General features: G+C 49.9%; 1 protein-coding gene across 4 annotated transcripts in view; it reads right to left on the minus strand.

The window, feature by feature from the left end:
- The window catches only part of FAM83H (family with sequence similarity 83 member H), a 25,878-nt gene extending 10,255 nt beyond the window's left edge, over window positions 1–15,623 (minus strand). Inside the window, exons 1-4 of one of the 4 annotated variants that reach the window (XM_050331140.1) lie at window positions 15,483–15,623; window positions 14,626–14,684; window positions 14,277–14,332; window positions 13,501–13,688 (exon numbers count right to left, since the gene is read on the minus strand). The gene's annotated coding sequence lies outside the window, so the exon portion shown is untranslated. Of the gene's footprint in view, window positions 1–13,500; window positions 13,689–14,276; window positions 14,699–15,482 lie in introns of all 4 variants that reach the window. The other 3 variants (XM_050331139.1, XM_050331141.1, XM_050331138.1) reach the window with 3 other exon arrangements.
- Between the last annotated feature and the right edge of the window lie 2,916 nt (window positions 15,624–18,539).

The raw sequence follows: 18,539 nt of genomic DNA on the forward strand, positions 1-18,539 counted from the left end.
GACATTTTGGAATGGTTAAAGTATGTACAGGCAAGACAAAACACTTTTACAACACCCTACAATTGCTGGCTGGAGAAACAGGTCAGAAAACACAGGGGAAAGCTGAAGTGAGGTAGTTTTTTGCAATGAGGAGTCACTTCAGTTCCCCAAGTGATGTGGTGCTCGGGATATTTGTAAATAAGCAGGACAGCTGGTACCAATGAAGAAGTAAATTTGATGTGAAAGTGAACTGATCCTCGTAGGTTTCTCCAAGTCTCTGGAAGAACACGAATATGGAGCTGATGGGGACCTGGTGCCACTGAACACAGCACTGGGAGTGAGGTGGGTTGCTGGCCTGGGAGGGATGTTCAGGGGGAGCCTCCAAGGGATATTTGAAGGGGGCCTGGAAAACCCTGCGATTCCTGGGAGATGGGGTTATTTCCTCCAAAATAGACCCACAAATCTGAGAACTATGAAATTAAAAACAGAAGTTCTGTTTCTGCCACCATAAGTGTCTGTCCCAGTTCTAGAAATGTTCTAGGGCCTGGTCTAGTAGAAGCTGTCCCTGCCCATGGCAGGGGGGTGAAACAAGATGAACTCTAAGGTCCCTTCCAACCCAAACCATCCTGTGATTCCATGATTCTATTAATTGTTGGCATCCTTTAATTCCCTGAGCTACAACAAGAACTGTACCATGTTGATGAATTCTCAGCTTGCATGAAAAATGCTGGTTTATATATGTAAATATTTATATATATATATATATACATGTGCACAAAATTACGGCTATTCCATTAATCCTCCAAACTCTATCAGATAAAGTGAACGGGGAGAAGTTACCAGAACCTCAAAAGATATTTAGTTTACTCAGTGTGCAGCATTGCCTTGTTATTTTTTTTTGATCCCAGAACTGTGTATTTCATGTATTTTGTAAGGCATTCTGTGCTTTTAGCTTTGGCTCCTTTAACAGGAGTTCAGGGAACACCATGTCAAGTTTCCCCACTCCAGAGGGACAGGAGATTGGACACAGATTAGCTATTAGTACTCTTCAATGATGGCTGGATTTTCCTCGATCAGGGCAGCTCAATTAAGAGGGACGCCAAGCAGGAGTTGGCTCCTTGCTTGAACTTCACCTGCAAATCTGCTTCCTGCAGCTTCTTCCACCTCGAAGAAAGAAAAACGTTGTCTTTTTGGAATTCTGAACCATCACAAATGGCAAAGAAACCAAGTCACAAACTGAAAATACACCAAATGTAGATTTTCAGCCTGTAACTACTGGGTAATAGAGATTTTTACTTATATGGTTGTTTATTTTATTTAATTAGGAATTTCATTTTATGAAGATGCTAAAAATAATGTGTGGCACCTCCACAATTCCCTTGGGGATCTTTATAGAGGGTAACAAGATATTCTGTGTCCAGTTAGAGCTCAAGCACCGAACTGTTGGTAGGTACAAGAGAAGAGCTCACGTCAACCCAGCACCTGCAGCTGTGAGCAGCTGTGTGACATGCTCAGGCCAAAGGGAACCCCTGAACATCCCTCCTTCCATTTCCATGACAATATTGGAAAAGTCTTAGTCCAAAACCCCAGAGCCACAAACCCTGCAATGCCCCCCCAGGAGGGAACAGAAAAGCTCAAGCACATCATCAGTGTTCTTCACATCTTCACAATTTTACCAGGAAAAGCCTCCCAGGAAGAGTGGGAGAGAACTGCCCCAGGATTGGACAGGACAGCAAAAGACTCCTGCTACATCCTGCCAATACAACCCGGGGAAAAAATTTCAGCAATTTTTTTTTTGAGCAGAAACACACAGATACGGGACCTGAGAAGTTCTTCAGTCCACTGATCCCACTGGCAACACCCCCACTGATCCCACTGCCCAGGCCCTGGTGGTTTAGGGGAAAATCTTCAGAGGCAAATTAGTCAGCAGGGGGGAAATCCAATTCTTCCCGGCACCAAACCCTTAAGTCTTGGGAAAGTCAATACAAATAAAGTGCAAACCGTAACCAGGGCAGCAATTGGGGTTTCAGGTGTTCATACACAGGTGCTCCATGTCACTCGCAATACCTGAAGGTACCTGGCCTGGCCTCCAGCTGCTGCCGAGGAGGCTGTGGGTCTCTGCAGGGCTGCTGTCACACCTGCTGTGTGTAGCTGCCCAAAGGCATCTAAAATAACCCAAACCCCCCAAGTTTCAGAACCAGGATTGCTACTCAAGGGTCAGAGTCACCAAATGCAGGTGTATAATGTGCCTACCTGCAAGGCTTGTGTTGCCCCTTAGAGGTGATGGAAAATAAGTGAGTAATATCCAAGGATTCATCTTCTAACAGAGATGCTCACATTTGGCCAACTATTCTGTTATTTTTTCTCCCAAACAGTAACAAATCAGCCTTCTAAAGCCTCAGTGCTAAGACCTCACTTGTTTTAACTCCGACACACAATCCTGCTTCAAACTGTCAATACTTCATACCAGAACTTACCTAGAGGACAGGCGATAACTTTGACAGGAGGATGAATCGGATTAGATTTAGATCAGATATTGGGGACAAATTCTTCCCTGGGAGTGTGGTGAGGAACTGGCACAGGTTGCCCAGAGAAGCTGTGGCTGCCCCATCCCTGGAAGTGTTCCAGGCCAGGTTGGACAGGGCTTGAAGCAACCTGGGATAGTGGAAGGTGTCCATGACCGTGGCAGGGAGATGGAACAAGATAAGCTTCCAGTCCAAATGATTCCATGATTTCCTTTCTGGTCCTCTCAATAAGGAGTTCACACACCTTCAGTCTCTCCAGGCTTCCTTCTCACCATGCCTGAATCCTGCCTTTTTCCATCTATTTCTGGGAGAACCAGCCATAAAATCAGCTCTATGGGAGGGGATCAGGGGTCTATCAGCCCTGGAAACCCATCTCCCATAGGGAATAAGAGCAGGTGGTGTGGAAAACACACAGGAACAGGGACAGCACTTCTGATTCTTCACCACTTCTCAGAGCCAATTTCAGCTCCGAGATGCTCTGGAATCTCCAGCCCCCGATGGGTTTTGATGCCTGTCCAGAGCCTGACAGCATTTTACTGTCACCAGCTCACCCAGAGTTTCCCTAAATCCCTATCAAATTGGAATATCAGCAGCAGCCAGAGGCAAGGAGTTCTCCAGCTCAGCCTGACAGTCCATCACAGCCTCCTTCTCCTTTGGATCTGCTGCTTGTCCTTTGGCTTTGTTCTCTGCTATCCTAAGCAATCATTCCATAAAATCATATCCATAAATTTAGAAGTATCAAGAACACCACTCATGATCAGAACCTTTTGAACCAAACCTGCAAACTTGAGTTCCTCCCCAAGAAATCCTTCTCTTAATACAGGATGAGCACAGACATGTACATAGAAGGGTATTGAAAAAAATCACAGAATCTCCTGAGTTGGAAAGGACTCACAAGGACTATCAAGTCCAGCTCCTGGCCCTGCACAGGACAGCCCCAAGAATCCCACAGAAAGAAGGAAGTAAGTATGGGTACCCTGGCTCTTTGGCACTTTCTTTCACACACTCCTTGTTGGGGGTAACCTGGACGAGGATGAGGAGTTTAGAAGGTGGAAAGAAATGACTTCTGGCAATACGGGCCAGACAGCATCAGACAGACAGACTGTCTGTTAGATTGTGAGCTCTCTCTTTCACGGGAGAGAGCAGGTTTCTCTGATTGGCCAAAGTTCAGTCAGAGGCAGTTAATTTTCCCAATTAAGAACCTAGTAGTTATCTGAAGATGCACGTATCCCCCCTATTATGTATATCAATCTTAAATCCTATCCAATGCCCTGTCCAAGTTTATATATACCTATCTCCTTTTTCCAGAACCTTCCTTATCTGCATATAAAAACCCTCCATTTTGTAAAATAAAGTAGATCAGCTTTAGCACCCACAGCTGGTGTGTCTGTGTGATTTGACCCCTGAGCTCGGCCGATACACCACTGGGCACAATGAGAGAAACTGCAGCTCAGCTGTGAACCCCTGCTGGTCTGAAGTGATCCAGAAACCCCAAACCGTGTTAACTCCTCTGTGCTGGTAGTTGGGTTTTGCAGGAGGAAGCTGCAGGAGAACAGAAGGCAGCTCTGTGGCTGTTTGCAGTAACTCCTCCCATGCTCGGGGGCAGTGGATAAAGGAGAGCGCAAAGCAGCTTGTTGGAAACTTAACAAGTGGGAGATGAAGGCTGATAGAATGGGCTGGTGAGAGGCGGATTCAGGTCTCCTCCACCCGTCTGCCTGGGCTGTCCCAAAGACACTGGTTGGCTGCTGCTGTGCCAGTATATGGAAAGTCCTAATGAAGTCACTCCCCTCCTTGGTCAAAAAACCACCAGCAGGTGAGGAACAGGCGGAGAGGAACGAGCATGCAGCCCTCAGCCACCCCTGTGCTATTATCAAGGGGGTTTTGAGGAGGGAGTCTCCAAGGGAAATTTGGCTTGGCCTGTGGTCTGCCTCTGTTCCCACCAGTGTAACTGGGAGTGACTTGACTGGCTGTGATACCCATCACACACATTCGGTTTTGGGATCCCCAAAAGCTGTCAAACCCCCTTAATACTGGGAAGAGTCAGCAGTGATGTGATCACAGCCTTCAGCTGCCTCTGCACAAAAAAACGCTCAACCATACGGAATATTTAATGAAAGGAAAAGTGGTTGACAGATGAAGCTGGATATAGAAACTCTCCCTTTACCTCTGGATTCACACTAAGGGCAGAAACTGGGAAAAGTACAGACTTGTTGACTTGGGCAGCATTTGCTCCCTGTTCATATTATGTTCCATTTTACTGTTTTTTTCCTAACACAGCAGCAGGAAATCAGTTTCAGCCAGGCTGTGATCACCACAAAGCCCTACAGATTAAAATAAATAAGTAACAGGACCTGCCTTTCTCCTGAGCCTTTGTCTCAGGTGTGAATCAAGGGTGCTGGGCTGTGTTTGCCCAGTCTAAGCAAAAGGGAACTGGCTCAGTGTTCCCTTTCTCTCTCATCTGCTGTGTCTGGTGCCAGCTCTGCTGATGCCTCAGCACCTGGGGCTGGCTCCATCTGCCTCCCCAGTGCTGACTCCAGTGCTTGTTGTTACGTGTTCTGCCTGCACAGCCAGTTCCCAGGCTGCCTCGCTCAGGTGATCCCTTCCCTGGCTGGACCTGCTCCGCTGCTTTGGGACACTCCCAGGAGCTGAGGCTGCCGAAGGTCTGTAGGCACTGAGGAGGGAACTGCCTGGGAGGAAGCAGGGCTGGATCCCTTCGTCTGGAAAAGGCTGGGAAGACCTGATCCCTGCTCCTTGCTTATGTGCAAGTACAGACACAATTTCCTGGGTTTAAACACCTCATCTTTTCACTGCTCTGGGTACCACCAAGAAGAAGAAGGCAACACAAACAGTCTATTCTTTAACCCACACTCTGCACAGCCAGCCACGGACCCCTCCATGCTATCAACACTTGAAGACTTCCACACCCTGGGCAAGAAGTTAGTCAAGGAGATTTTGATCCATTTGATGGGCCCCAGCTGGCCCATTTACCATATTCATTGGCATCAGCTATGTCTCTTAGGGTAGGCTGTGAAAAAAAATGCAGGTTTTCAAATGTCTCAACACCTGAAGTTTAGAGATCAATTATTTAAAAAAAAAATTATTTGGTCTGAAAAAATAGAAAAGATCCTGTGAAAACAGGCTGCTGTCATTCTGGGAGGGTTGGGTTTAGCAGAGGACAGCAATCCCTGAGGGAAAACGACTGGAGCAGACATAGTGACAATGAGACATGGAAAGTGTTGGTTTGCTCTCAAGAAAATGCTGTACTTGGTAAATGATCTGGGGAGGGACCTGTCTCCTGGAATATGGTTTAAGGTGTGAGGTTTTTAATTCTGCACTGTGATGGAAGGACAGCCAGTGCCTTCTGATCTTGCTGCAGCAGAGGTAGAACCTGTATGAAGAGAGACGGGCTCGTCCTCTCCAGAAGCTGCTCCTGCATGTGCTCACTTTCCATACTAAGGGTTAGACTTCTCCTGAAAAGGATCTCTCAGGTTAAGGCCTTTCACTTGTCAGTCTCACAGTGATGCAGCACTTGTACTTGCAGCACAGTACCCCAGAATTTCCTGCTTTAGCCAAAGCACATGGCTGTGGAATTGTACAAGAGCTGAGGCAAAGAGAAAACCACCCAGAGAAGCTGTGGCTGCCCCATCCCTGGAAGTGTCCAGCACCAAGCTGGATGGGGTTTGGACCAACCTGGAATAGTGGAAGGTGTCCCTGCCCATGGCAGGGCAGTTGGAACAAGATGGTCTTGAAGGTCCCTTCCAATCCAAACCATTCTGTAATTCCATGAAAACAGATGCTAGAATTCTTCTCACCAAGCAGGGCTCAGGCACATTCCCCCAAACAGCACAGTGAAATGTGAGCAATAAACTGGATTAGATCCTTTTGTAGGCACAACTGCCTCTGCCAAGTCCGAATCCTTTTTTCTCTTCTTTCCATTCTCCTCTCTGCATTTTCTGTTGGGTTTTGCCATGTTCTCATCCTCAGTGTCCTCTCAGTTTCAGGCAGTAGGCTCAAAGCCTGGGTTACTGTTAAAATTTCTGGTTGGAATTTGTTACTCCTGTTACAATACCCCACAGGCCTTTTCCTTTGGTCATCTGATGAGTTGATCACTCCACATTAATAATCTGAGTGAATATCACCCCATTTTTTTACTCTGGATGGTTTTATATGGATCTCAGTCGTCATTACAAAAAAGATAGAAGTCATCAGAAGTCATGGCCATCAGATGAGAAATTGGTTCAATTAATCAATTATTCACTGAGCTTCCAGAGATCATCTGGATCTCTGCATCTGGATCACAGCTGCATCTTCCAGGTTCACATCTGTAGCACCTGAACCTGACAAATGGCTCCATAAGCTCTTTCTGTGTCTCAGGTGAGAAGGGAATGCCCTGAATGCTACAGACATGTGGCAGAGTGAAACTGGAAGCCCAGTCTGCACCTCAAACACCCACTGGACTCTTGTTCACCTCTGCTTACCAGTGCAAGGGATCCCACAGAACATTCCTTGCTGGAGAATGGGGAATGTCCAGGGGATCTTCCTGCAGGCCAGAGGAAGGGAAAAGCGGCAGAAAAATTACATCATAATTTTCCTTGTGAAGTGGTTATTGAGACACCTGTTAACATCACAGCGCAGCAGCCTGTCATACACAATCAGCATGTCAACATGTCACAGCATGGCAGCCTGTCACGCATGTCAGCATGTAAGCCTTAACTATCCTGTGCAACAAGGGTACGGGGTGGATGGGGAAATCCGAGCTGTGGGGAGTCTCCAGGACACACTGTGATATTTACAGCTGCTGAAAATGAAATGCTATCCCGCATGCAAAAGGGGTCTCTTAGAGATCAGATTACTTGAATAATCATGGAATCATGGAATTCTTTGGGTTGGAAAAGCCCTCTGAGCCTATCGAATCCAACTATTCCCCCAGCACTGCCAAGGCCACCGCTAACTCACGTCCCCAGGCACCACATCTGTGATAGCAATGCTCATGCCACACTCTTTCCTTCAGCCAGTGCTTTTCCCTGGATTTTATTCAGAAGGTAGAAGATATAACAAAGTCTAGACCAGAAAACTTCAAGAAAAGGACCAGCAGTGTAAGGTCTAATATGGAGAAGGAGAATCACCTTCTGCCTTTTGCTGTTATTTCCCCCCCATCCTGATCAAACTCTTCCTCATTAGAGCTACAAAAATCCAGTATATTGGGCCTGATAAGCAGTCCAGAAGTGTTCCATGTAACCATAAAATGCAAAGAAGTCCAATCCCGCAAGGTTTGGAGGTGAACTTCAGTTGCTTGGAAAGTTGTGATTGCCAGAAAAATTACGTCTAGAATATGGGTGAACCTGTCCTGATCCATAACCCTGCTCTGCCACAAACAGACTGTGGCATGTGACATTTCCACATTTATAGACTCTCAGAATCAGAGACTGGTTGGAGTGGGAAGGAATCGTCAAGCCCATCTCATTCCATCCCCTGCCATGGGCAGGGGCGCCTTCCACTAGGCCAGGCTCCTCCCAGCCCCAGCCCGGCCTTGAACACTTCCAGGGATGGGGCAGCCACAAATTTTCCCTTTGACATGCGATTTCCCCTAAGCCACACAGAGAGCATAACTTTTTTTTCCCCCCTCTGAATACTCCTATTCCCACTGCCAGGTGACAGCAAATCCAGCTCTCATTTCATCTCTCAAGTACAACTCTAAAGCCCCTCAGGTAAATAAGAGTGAGAACAAAATCTGAACAACCTTCTCTCCCCAAACTACAGTCCCTCTGTGTCCCTCTAATGGAGCCAGGTCACGCTGTGCTCTCCTGCCTCCTGATCCAGGGAAAACATGTGCACAGGGAACTGGGAAGCCGTGTTTGGCACTGCTGCCACTGTCACTGCTCTGCTCTGGGGTACTGTGCTGTTACTGACATATTTTTGGCCTCTCTCACAGCTGAGCTTATTGCAGCTTCCAAAAATTAGATGTTTTCAGTAGCAGAAGGATTTGATCAGCACTTCTGTCCCTTCGCAGGTGCCTCTTCCCTCTCTAATTGTTCTAGAAGATGGAGAACCTGGTCCTCAGGCCAGGCAAGAGCCATAATTGACCCCTATTGACCTCAGCCAATTTAGAGTGAGGAACACAGGACCGTCCCCTTCCTCTGCTCACACACAAATCCTGAGGTCTGTCAGGCTCACACTTGTGGAAAACTCACTGAGTGTCGGTACATGTGCTTGTGCACGCGTGTCCACGCACATCCGTCCGTGCTCCTGCCTGGACGTGCACGACTATGTCAGGGCTCGCGGGCTGTGTCGGTGCTCGGCTGCACACCCAACTCATGCGTGTGGAGAGCAGGAGCCTTGGAACTGCTTCCCAGCTCCTTGCACACAGCAGACCTCAGACCTCCCAGCATGACCACCGATGATGTCCCCTCTGTCCCAACCTCCTGACCACGTCCCTACTGCATTCCTGATCCAAGAAAGAGGCCAACTCGGGCTCTGTCATGGGGAGCTGAGTCAGGCTGTAAGACTCTTCCCAAAGACTGAGGCTGAGTTTGGGAATACCCACTCCTTGGGGATTTCTCAAAGGGATGGGACACAGTTGTGTGAAGTGTTCACTGAGCAGTTTTGATCTGAGGACAGATGGGTCCCTTCCCATCCCCAATCCCTGCTGCCACTACTGGGACATTCTGGATCCCTTCCCTTGCGATCCCCAGTCCCTGCTGCCAGTGCTGGGACATTTTTCCTCCCCACTTGCCTCTCTCTTCTCCTCCTGTGTCTCTCCCTTCTCCCCATCACGGCATGACTGGGAGCTCCTGCCACTGGAGCCTTCCTGCGTAGAAGCAGCCATCTCCTGCCCATGGAATGCCTGCAGAATTGCCTGTCCCAGATCCCAGATGCCCAGCCCTGTGCAGAGAAGCAAGGCAGGCCCTCCCCAGCCCTTGCCCTCCACCTCACGCAGCCATGCAGGTACCCCGGCTGTATCTGCCCTTCTCCTACCTTCCCAGGGGAGCCGGGCTGGTGGTGGGTCGCTCTGGCTCAGGCAGCCATGCAGGTACCTGCAAGGTCCCTGCCCTTCTCCTGCCTTCCCAGGTGAGCCGGGACAGATGGTGGGTCACTCTCTGCTCACCTGGACGTGCCTGCAACCTGATTCACCTGGGAGCCTGGAGAGCGAGGCTCCACCCAGGGCAGAGCGGGGGTGAGTAAGAGCGAGAGAAAGGCAAACTCCGGAGCTTTGTTCCCTCCCCAGGCGCAGGGAGCCAGAGATAAGGGCTGCGCATTCCTGAGCCGCCGGAGGCCTCTCCCTTCCCGTCTGTCCCGAGCCTGTCAGACCAGCTCGGGGCTGGGAGCGGGACCAAGCAGCGCCCCAGACACGGACCCCTGACATGGACCCGCACCACAGCCCCGATCACGGACCTTGGCCCCAGCCCCGGGCAGGGCTTGGCCCTGCGGCTCCCAGGGACGGGGGATTTGGGCTCTCGGGCACTTCTCTACTCTGGGGTCTGTTCGCGGCAGTCGAGCAGCAGTTCCTGGCAATGGCACGGTGGCAAGAGGAGGGGTCGGGGGCAGCGCCCTGTGGCCGCATCTCCACAGCGGCGGGACGGGGACCCTGCGGCGGGACTGTCCCCCCGTGTCCCTGGGGGTGCCGGAGAAGGGGGTGTGAGGCAGCACCTGCCTCCCCCCATCGCTGTACTCGCTCCCGGAGCCGAGGCCCCGCGGGCGGGGAAGGGTTAAGCGAGATTCCCCGCAGCCCCGGGCGTGGCAGCGCCTGTTCCACCTTTCATGTCCCAGCTCGTCCCGCCCGGCAGCCGCCGCCGCTGTGAGGGCCGGGCCGGCGGTGACTCAGGCGGGGGCGGGGGAGGCGCCATGGCGGGGAGGCGGGAGGGAGCAGGGCCGGGGGTCCCAGGGGCGGGCGGGCAGGCAGAAGGAACCCCTTGTGTTCGCGCAGCTGAGGCACCTCGAACGCTGGGGTCAATGTTGGGCCCCTCATGAAAAGGAGGATATTGAAGGGCTGGAGCGTGTCCAGGGAAGGGGCTGGGGCACCAGGAGCAGCTGAGGGAGCTGGGAGGGGCTCAGCCTGGAGAAAAGGAGGCTTAGTGGGGACCTTCTTGCTCTCTGCAACCGCCTGACAGGAGGGGGGAGCCGGCGGAGGGGCGCGGGGGGGGAGAGGTCGGGCTCTGCTCCCCGGGAGTAAGGGACAGGACAAGGTAAAACAGCTTCAAGTTGTGCAAGGGGAGGGTCAGGTTGGACGTTGAGAAAATTCCTTCCCAGAAAGGGCTATCCAACCCTGGAACAGTCTGCCTAGGTCGGGGTGGAGTCCCTGTCTCTGGGGGGATTTAACAGCCATGAGGATGTGGCACCTGGGGACATGGGTTAGTTGTGGCATTGGCAGTGCTGTGGGAGCAGCTGGATTTTGTCATTATCAAGTTATCGAATCATGGAATAGTTGGGGTTGGAAAGAACCTTTAAGCCCATCCAATTCCACTACCTGCCCTGAGCAGGGATGCCTTCCATTAGACCAGGTTGGTCCAAGCCCTGTCCAGCCCAGCCTGGAACACTTTCAGGGATGGGGCAGTCACAGCCTCTTTGGGCAACCTGTGCCAGGAACTCACCACTGTCACAGGGAGAGTTTCTTCCCAATATCCCATCTAACCCTGCCCTCTGGCAGTGGGAAGCAATTGCCCCTTGTCTTAGCCCTTGGCCAAAGTCCCTCTCCAGCTCTCAGGGAGCCCCTTCAGGCACTGGAATTGTGGTAACAGTTCATCAGCTCCTTGGCTTCTCTTCTTGTGGACAGATCACTTCTGCTCTCTAATGGAATGTAGTATTGTCTTTGATTATGTACATCTTTGAGATAATACCTTGTCTGTCAACAGGAAACTGCAAAGGCTCTGTTTTGAGGCCCCAAAAGTGATGACATTGCTGGTAGTGCCATGGTTATGATACAGATATTTAAGGCAGGATTTATCAGACTTTGGTGACGATTACGGAGATGGCTGTATCGTGGCCAGGCATGCCATATATTTTGGAATGGTGTCACTATGTCCATGGGTGCAGTTCAGATCTTCCAGACCAAAAAGATGAACTGTGGCTGAACCTCACAGGGTACAAGGGAGCCAAACCATCTATCTGATATCTCAGATATAATTTAGGTTGGATAAGCAGCATTCCTGGTCTGAAGCTGCGATTCAAGACCAGCTGAGCTGAACCAACCCTGCCTGTAAGGAAAGTCAGTTTCAGTATGAGTTTGGGGCTTTTCTTTGTACAATATTGACATGTGAATTGGTGAAATTCCTCAGAAAGTCAAGCCTAAACTGCTTCACTAATTTTTCTACAAGGTTTCAGTGTGTGGCTTTACAGACCTTTTATTCCTTAAATATCGATGATTTGTAATAGTCTAAAATGACCTGTAAAGGAACTTAAAATCCACGTGAACTTCAGATCTAGATTCTATCAGCCAGCAAGAGCCTATGTTATTCTGGGATGTTACTATTTGAGAGAAATTCCAGTGAAAATGCACTTGCCTTCAGAGTTTGTGGTCAGAACAACTCCCTAGACTCGTGTTTCAACCTTTATGTCCCACCATACATAGAATTTAATCTACCTCATTAAATATCATAACTTGCATTTGACTAAAGTATTTCTCAGTAATGTCACTATAATTATCACCTTTCAGTCTTCTTTACTAAATAAAGAGAACATGTAAAAACTCTCTTATTTTCTCTTTTGCCCATCATTTAAACCATGTTCGTGAACCTTTTTTGTTCCAGCTTTTCAAAACTTACATTCAAATCTGATTATGAAATTGGACACTTTTACTTTCAGTTTCATATTGCTGTATACACAACTGACCAACATTTTATTAGAGTAGGTTTGCCTTCTCCTGAATGAAAATTGCCTGGAATGGCTGATTTCAAAGCTATTCCCAAGGGAATAAAAGGGCCTTAATCATCACACTATAACAAAATGGGATCACCTGCATCTTTCCATTTGGGAATCAGTAATAAAGTTTTGATGGTTTTCTATTCTGAAGGTTGGTTGTGCTTATTTTCGTGTTCTGTTTCCAAAATAATATTGGTTATTTTAGGGAATCTTCATTCACAAATGTAATGTACATGTGTCAATGGTGTTTGTTTGGTTTTCACTAATTACGGTGTGTGTCTGCATTGTTACACTGGATTAGGGCAGTAATCTGGGTAATTACTGTTTGTCCTCAGTGTCTTAGCAGGCTCCTTCTGCTGTGGCCTGCAAACAAGGGACACTCGTGCCCTAGATTGCTGATCTCTGGGTTAATGACATGGGATAAAACAAAGAGCGTGGAATGAGTGTGAGACCTCATTTCAGATTGTGGCAGCTGCTCCAGCTGTGAGAGAGCCTGCAGAGCATGGCAGTGAACACTCTGAACAGGAGGGCAGCAGCTGCACTGCTCTCCTCAGGAACCAACGCAGCCCTCAGGCATCAGTCAGGGCATGCTGGGGTACTGCTGTGGCCCCCAGTTTTGGCAGCAGCCTGAACAGGAGCTGTGAGAGGTCCCAGCAGCAATCAGGAGGGCATTGCACAAATTTGTGTCCTCAAGTGCCACAGAATTCAACAAACATGTGGATATGGCACTTGAGGACATGGTTTAACGGTGGTGGTGCTGGGTTGGTGGTTGGACTTATGATCTTAAAGGTCTTTTCCAACCTTAATGATTCTGTGATTCCATGATTCTAAAACTGACACATGGAAATCTGAACTGATGGGAGCTGGCACAGAGAAGGCAGGTTTCCCAGAGCAGCTGTGGCTGCCCCATCCCTGGAAGTGTTACAGTCCAGGCCAGGTTGGATGAGGCTTGGAGCAATGCGGTTTAGTGGAAGGTGTCCCTGCACATGGCAGGGGTGGGACTGAACGGGCTTTGAGGTCTCTTACCACCTAAGCCATTCTGTGGTTCTGTGATTATCACACTTTGCCCCTGGCTCCATCCACCATGGAGCCATCAGCCCTTTATGACCCCTGACAAGAGTACAAGGAACAGACACATTACCTGCCCCAATGGTGCCATGAACAGAGACAAGGTGACCTGGAGAACAGGAACTTGTTCTTCGAATCGCTTCTTTAGCAGTGCAGATCCCTGGGCTCTTGGATAATGGAGGAGAAGGCGGTGAATGCTCCCCTTGACTCCACACTGGTGACTCACCCCGGCTGCCACTCTAGGTTTGATCTTTTCAGGCTCTGCATTTGTAGATATCAGATTAACTGGGTTAAGTGCAGCTTCGCTTTCTCCCTTTATCTGTCTGCTCTGAAGCTGTTTAACATGATCTGCCTGTTTTTATGCAACTCCGTATCAGGAACTCCCAGGTACTGACACTGAGCTGAGTTTTTCTACAGTGCCCGCATGCTCGGTGTGTTCGTGAACTCAGAGAGTCCTGATTCCCACACCCTGCTCTGCTGACAGCAATGGAGAAGTCTCTTCAGTGGTTACACGAGTCATCCCCCTCCAGTTCTTCACAGTGACTTTTTATTGTAAAGAACTGTGGAGAAATCCCATCTTATTATAACAAGCAGGAGTGACATCTGAATGGAACTGTAGGAGTGAGAACAGAAACCTGGTCTTGCAAAGTTTATTAGAAATTGTTCACTTTTTAAATGAAAACTGCCTTAAATTAATGGGCTCAATGAGGAATAACCTGAGAAGAGTCACTGTTGTATTTGTACAGCAGCACTGCTTGGGTACCATGGGGGCGGCAGGGAAGGGGGGAGGGTGGTTTTGGGTTTTGGTGGTTTTTTTTGTTTGTTTGTTTAGTGTTTTTTTTTTCTTACCAGTGTTCAGCTCTGACGGCCATCCTTTCCTTTCTGTGGAAAAACGCAGGAGTGACCTAAGGAAGATCCCTGGGATCAGGTCACCTGGCCTTAACCTGTGACCAAACTGGAGAGCCGCCAGTGCAGACGAGGGATTCAGAACATCCAGTAAGAACTAAGAGAAAACTCCTATCTGTTTGGCTGGGCCAATTAACGCCTCCCCACAGGAACAAGGATCTCCGGGGCCAGAGTTCATCCCTCCACTGGCAGAGCCTCCATCTTCAGTCACAGGAGTCACATTTTCATTTCTAACCCAGACATTATTTATACAAACCAGTACTGGTTTGTATATTTATATATTTATACAAACCATCTGCTGGCAGATGCACCGCGTCTCTCCTGTCCTCCCTGAAACGAGAAACAGCCTCGCTGCGCAGCGAGACCTGGTTTAGAACGCTGGTTTAAGGGAATCAAATAGTTGAGAATTCGGCAGAACCGCAAGTATATGGCTTCTGTAGCCGAAGAAACTGCACCTTTTTATTGTCGGGGGCGCAGCTCGGGCCCTGGGCCCTCCACTTGCACCGCCCGGAGCTCCCGGGACCCATTTAAATGGGCCGGCAGCAAACGCTACCCCCACGCCGGGACTGCGGCCCCGCGGCGAGACCGCAGCGCTGCCAGACCGCCCGCCCCGGGATCCGCCTCGGGACCCGCCCCAAGACCCGCCCCAAGACCCGCCCCGGGATCCGCGCCAAGATCCGACCCGGGATCCGCGCCAAGATCCGCCCCAAGCCCCACGCCAAGATCCCCCCCGGGACCCGCCCCGCGGCCCCGGGCCAGGCCTTCCCGGCTGCGCCGCGTCACCCGTGGCGTCCCTTGCCAGCTGTTCCCTGCCGCCCCTCGCCCCCCCCCGCTTCCCGCTCCGCGGCCGGTCCTGCGTGTGCCCCCGTCCCCGCCCGTCCCGGGCAGCCAGACCGCCCCGGCACTCGCCGCTGTTCAGTCACACGCTGCCGGTGCCCGCCCAGCCCTCCGGTACCGCCCGAACGGCCTCTGCCCTCCAGGGAGCCACAGCTCCTAATGCAGGATCGTCGGCCGACTCAGTTAAAGAACGTCGATTTCTGCATCCAGACCCCGAAGACATTTACGAGCTGAGCCTGGAATGGACCCCGGGCCCCCCCGCCGTGGCATTCAGCCTGAAGTCACCCCCCAGCCCGTCGGGCAGCTGCTCACTCCCTGTAGGATGGATGGTCCGGCTCTGCCCTGGGCAGCTTGTCCAGAAGGATCCGGGGAGAGACAGGGTCCAAAGCTTTGCTAAAATTAAAAATATCTTCTGCTGGCTCCCCTCAGTCCCCCTCGCTGGGAGAGCTGGTCACGTGAGGGAATGGAGCTGGTTATCAGCTGGTTGGACAGGACTTTGCCCTCTGCCCAGAGAAGCTGTGGCAACCCTGTCCCAGGAAGCGTCCAAGGCCAGGTTGGACAGGGCTTGGAGCAACCTGGTCTAGTGGAATGTGCCTATGGCAGGAGGTGGGACTGGGTGACCTTTAAGGTCACTCCAACCCAAACCATTCTGAGATTCTATGAACCTGTCCTGGGAAATGTTACCATCCACTCCTGTCGCATTTCTCCCAAAAGAAAGTTCTGTAGTTCTCAGGTTGCTTTGGCCAAATAATGATTGCCCAGTCCATTAATTCAGTGATGATGCTTTCCCATGGTTATGATATGGATACATTCATAATATTTGGGAATTGGTGAGGTGAGGACACCAATACAGGAAAACATCCATGTAGGAATGTCTGTTCATAGTGTGTTCTCTGAATGAAGTTACAGTCAATGTCAATTCACGTTTAGGTGGAGTTTGAGCAACTTTAGTCGCACAAGTGAAGCATGTGCAGCTTTTGCTTCATTAGCATGTGTGAGTGCATAAACAATATGTATTTTGGAGTTAATGAAGGGAAAATCGGCTCTCAGTGGATCATTCATAGAATCACAAAATCATGGAACCATAGAATGGTTTGGGTGGAAAGGGAGCTTAACACCCATCCAGTCCCACCCCCTGCCCTGAGGAGGGACACCTTCCACTATCCCAGGTTTCTCCAAGCCCTGTCCAACCTGGCCTGGAACACTTCCAGGGATGGGGCAGCCACAGCTTCTCTCAGCAACCTATGCCAGGGCCTCCCCATGCTCACAGAGAAGAATTTCTTCCCAATATCCCCTCTATCCCTGCCCTCTGGCAGTGGGAATCCATTCCCCCTTGTCCTGTCACTCCAGCCCTTGTTCGAGGAAGGGAAGGCTCTGAGGAGATCTCAGAACCCCTTCCAGGGCCTAAAGGGGCTCCAAGAGAGTTGGAGAGGGACTATGGACAAGGGCATGTGATGATTATAAGATCTGTGTCTTAGAAGAAACCCCAGTAATGAATCAAAAACCCGTTTGATTCTCTCATGCAGGGGCTGAGACATCAGGACATGAGACAGCACAGGACATGACGTGAGGAATTGCAAGATGTGGAGGTAGCAGATGAGAAGCTGAGGAAAGCTCAAATAGTGCTGGGAGGAGTGGCTGGATTCCACAGGAGTTCAAGGGAAACCCCATGAGGGACAGAGAAGGGATGCTGCAGATAACTGGGTGCCAGGGACCTTGTGGGCAGAATAGGACAAAAGTTCTCAGGTCACCATATCGGTGCGACACCGTGGAAAGGCAGGTGATCAGGAAACCCAACTGGAAGGACCAGATTTAGGTATGAATGAGCAAAACTGGGACCAAAGGGGTAATTAAAGGCCAGGGGAGGAGGGGGGGGGGAATAGTGAAGTTACAGTAAATGTCAGTTCATACTTAGGTGCAGCTGCCAGAGCAGGAGTGCAATATGGGGTTGCAATAGAGCTCCAAATTTACCTTCATTGCAGCTGTTTTGTATGGATTATGGAATTCTAGTTTCTGCATAGAGAGATGTGATCAGAACAGGAATGACATGCTGCTGGAGATGCTGGAGACAAAATCCGTGGAATGAACAGTGAGTTTGGAGTCATTTTATCTGTATATGGTGAGGAGATGTCACAGTATTACTGATATAGAGAAGACCACTGGGATGGCCAGAAAAGGAATCTCCATGAGCCTGCCTTCCCAGCAGCCCTGTTAAGGGAAACTCTTTGTGTGCCATGGGAGGAGAGGTGGGGGGAAAGGTCTCTCATTTATAGGTGTAATTGTTCTATTATTGATTTCTTATACATATGAAATTTGAGGTAAGATTACACATTCCCGTGGGAAACAGGCACCATTGGGAGGCTCCATCCTCCAGTATTGTTGCAGTTGCAGTCCGATGTGTTGTGGTGCTGCCTCAGGTAAGATATAGATGCCAATTATCTGAGCACTTATTTGTAGCCTGCTTTCACTTCAGAGTGAAATAGGCTGATTTCAGTAACACTTTAATTACTCCCTTTGATGCTAGGTGTGAAATCAGCTTGTGCCTTGGTCACTCCATAGGGTAAAAGGAAAAGCAGAGGAAAACTCAAAGGAGGGAGGGAATGAGGTTGGGGTGGGGGCAGGTGGTTTCTGGCTGGAGAAAACGAAGAATCAGCCCTTTATGGTGGGGAGGGGATATTTGTCCTTAGAGAAAGGGCTGTGGGATGTCTCACAGGGAGTTATGGGTCTCCATTAAGTCAGGAAGGCTCTCTGGGGGCTGGTACAGACTTTGGAATAGGCTTTAGCTTTGGTTTAGGTGTGTGGTTCATTTTTCATAGGAGGACAATACCTGCTCTGTGTCCAGGTGCAGTCAGCCATGGGCTGTTCCCATCTGGACAAGCTCTTTCCTGTGTTGTCAAGACATGATTCAGTAGGACACATGGACCTGGAGGCCAGTGAGGTGGCTTTGCCCAGGGCCCTAATAAGATGGGCAAACAGAACTCCCGTGGTGATGGCTGCGGCATGGGGGGGGGATCCCGCACTACTCTGGCTTTGGGGTCTTTCGTGGTGCCACTAATGGTGACTGTAAGCAGACTCAACCAAAACCAAATGTACCAGCAGCAGAAGTGGCACTGAATTACAAGCACAGCTTCATCTCCTCCAGCCATTTGTCTCCAGAAGCAGCTGGTGGCAGGTGAACAAGGCTGGAAACCGGTGTTCTCCACTCTCCGGTTATCCCAGGTATTCCAAGGGATAGGTTTCACAGAGCTGACTACAACACAGGGAAATTTGTGGTTTGCAGCTTCCATGACAGCCCCTTCTCTCTCAGCAGTCAGTCCTTGAAGAGAATCCTATTGGTATTCGAGACACCTGCCTGCTGTTATATATAGA

This window comes from Myiozetetes cayanensis, unplaced genomic scaffold (genome assembly GCF_022539395.1).
Source record: "Myiozetetes cayanensis isolate MyiCay16 unplaced genomic scaffold, myiCay2020 scf48, whole genome shotgun sequence".
Taxonomy (NCBI): domain Eukaryota; kingdom Metazoa; phylum Chordata; class Aves; order Passeriformes; family Tyrannidae; genus Myiozetetes; species Myiozetetes cayanensis.